The following is a 2,748-nucleotide window of genomic DNA, read 5'->3' as shown; positions in this document are numbered from 1 at the left end:
AAGGACTCTCCTTGCAGAGTTCACAATTTCCACCTAATAACTAGCCAGGTGCCTTTTAGCCTGCCTCTTCTCAGTGCTTCTCCCAACTCTATGTCCACAATCAGATGAGGATGGCTTTCTAGGTATCACAGACCTGCTCCAGCAACAAGCTGGCATCTTCAGATGTGTTAACACTGTTTGGAAACTCAGGGGTAACCTGCAGAATAAATGGAAACACCTGGCCTCGGGTCCCTCCAAGCCCAGGTCCTGAGACATTATAGGAAAGTTGAGTGGCAGCTGCAGGTACTCCGCTGACCTGAGCTGTTAAAGTCTCTCCAGGTTGCTCTCGCATGCAGTTGGAGATCCCTTGGCCACAAGCAACCAGAGATCTTGGGAACATGCTGGACTAGCTCAGAGTCTTTTAGTACTGCTGAAGAGTAGGCAAAGATAAGCCAGAAGTCTCTTTGCTAAGAAGAGGCTTCTGACACTCAGAAATTTTTGGAAGTTTATAATAGAGTAATTATATTTTCTTGGAAAATTAGAATAAGTATTTATAGCATGTCATATTGACTATTTCCACTTTAAAAAAAAATCTTCTCCCCATAGGAATCTGGGTGATAGCTGTCATCATAGCTATTAAAATATAGTTCAAATTCTGGAATGCAAGCAGAATAATTACACAATTCCATCCCCGAAGACAACATAATTTACCAAAAAGAGGTTAAAAAATAACTTTATGGCAAAAATGTGATCATATGACCACAATCTCATACACCAAACATGGTAGAATATTTGCTAAATATACTATAGTTTAATCCTAATTAAAAGAGAAAGTGTGACTGTTTAGGCAAGATTACCATTTAATGAAATGTGTAGATGAGGGGTAAGTAGCTTCGGAGTGTAATAAAAACAGTTTTTCTATAATAACTTTGTGTTGATGATCAGATCATCAACCTGTTAATGTTATGTTAACCTGTAAAGCAGGCTACTCAATAAGAAATTGAGCAGTTCAGTCAAAACATAAGTTTAGAACACATTGGTATATACTTATGCTTTTTCTTAGAATCTAGAAGGGACTGTGTATGGAGAGACTCTTGAATGAGGACCATGATTAATGCCAACATTTAAATACTGAGATTTGTATTTAGATAGATCAGTTTCATCCAAACAAAATAGAAGCTAAAAAGGGACACATGCAAATAAAATAAAGTAAAAAGAAAGAAAATATCACTATCAGGCAAAAATAAATAAATAAATATAAAATTAGAAAAACATTTACTATAAGTTTATTTTATATGCAGACTCTAAGTAAGTTCTAAGCAAGTTGAACTCCATGGAAAAGAAATTGTGAAGTAAATTGAGCAAGTTAAACTAAATATATAAATTAAGGAGAAACAATACAATTAAATACAATGAAGTAATATAATGCAGAAAATGATAAACTAATAATATAGTAAAAAACAAAGACAAGTTATAAAAAGGACAGGCTTAAGAAAATCACGTAGACTATGGTCAAAAATGGCAGAGAGAATCAGACAGTTCATATAAAGTACTTAATAACTAAGAAAGACAGACTAAGGAAATCTGTAACAGTGATCTCTAGTTTATCTAAAAAGAGGACAAATGAAATGAAATAAGAATTTTTCAAATAAAAAATAAAAAAAATTTCAAGGAACTGAAAACGTTTCAGACAAAATTGAATGGAACTTGATGACAATTTGAGCTATTGATACCAATTCCTTCTGTATTATATATAGTCTTTCTTCAAGTGCTTTGTAGTTCTTCACATTAGAGGTGGACTTTACTTGCCTGTCTCACTAATGATTAGCTTGGCCCTGTGATTCACTTTAACATAAGTATATGTGTGTGGTGGAGGTGGTGTGACAGGGAAGAGGCATTGTGCAAGAGCTAAGCATCACATATTTCCTCTTGCTCGCCTGAGCTTCTGAGACCCCATGAGAAGCTCTTCCTAGTGTCCAAATATATTTGTCTACTCTAGTCAATAAAAAAGTATATGTAAGTTCTAAGTAGGCATATTTCAATCTAAAGCAACAAAGATAAAAGAGGACTTGTATAAATTTCAAGAATGTTAGAAATAGTACAGATTGCATTCCCGACAACTAAACCAAATAATGATAACAGCATGAGACAACAAAAGAATTGTAAAAACTGTAGAAGTGGAAATTCTGGGACAAAGTTTTGCTATCCTCAAATGCTCACAAAATGGAGGTTTATGCCCTGGGAAAGAGAAGGGATAACCAAACTCCTGTAAACAGAACAATTCCAAAACAACCAAAAAACCAACTCCCAGGACAAAATAGGGGCCCAGAATCAAAGCAAAGCCCAGCACATTTCATTTGCTTCAGGCAGACCATCATGATAAGTGTATTGAAACACAAGAAGAACTCTGTGTAATCATCAGCTGGTTACAAAAAAAAATGAAACAGACATCTGAGGGAGTATTTCTTTGCAATGTATAAGACAAAGAAAGAAACTGGAAATGATTGAATATCTAAATAAAGAAACAAAGCCTTTAAAAATGATATTTTAATTTGATTCATTGATGATAGTTAATGGTGCTATTATAATATTTTTCAGCAATGGCAAGAAGATATTACTTCAATCATAAGGGACAATCGTGGGATATAAGGGGGTGTGGAATTTTTCCTTTTTGGATTAGAGGAAATGTTCAGAAATTGAGGTGGTGACAGCACAACTCTAAAGAAAATAAGAGCCACTGAGTGTATGTTTCCAATGAATTGTACAAAG

At 34.6% G+C, this 2,748-nt stretch overlaps 1 non-coding gene across 1 annotated transcript; it reads right to left on the bottom strand.

Moving 5' to 3' along the window:
* Nucleotides 1–252: 252 nt before the first annotated feature.
* LOC111763741 (small nucleolar RNA SNORA44) lies at nt 253–383 on the bottom strand. The gene has a single exon (XR_002796546.1). It is a non-coding gene; the product is annotated as a small nucleolar RNA SNORA44 (small nucleolar RNA).
* Nucleotides 384–2,748: the final 2,365 nt, after the last annotated feature.

The sequence above is a fragment of the Dasypus novemcinctus genome, chromosome 1 (assembly GCF_030445035.2).
Source record: "Dasypus novemcinctus isolate mDasNov1 chromosome 1, mDasNov1.1.hap2, whole genome shotgun sequence".
NCBI classification, from domain to species: Eukaryota; Metazoa; Chordata; class Mammalia; order Cingulata; family Dasypodidae; genus Dasypus; species Dasypus novemcinctus.
This window is presented reverse-complemented; position numbering and strand designations above follow the sequence as displayed.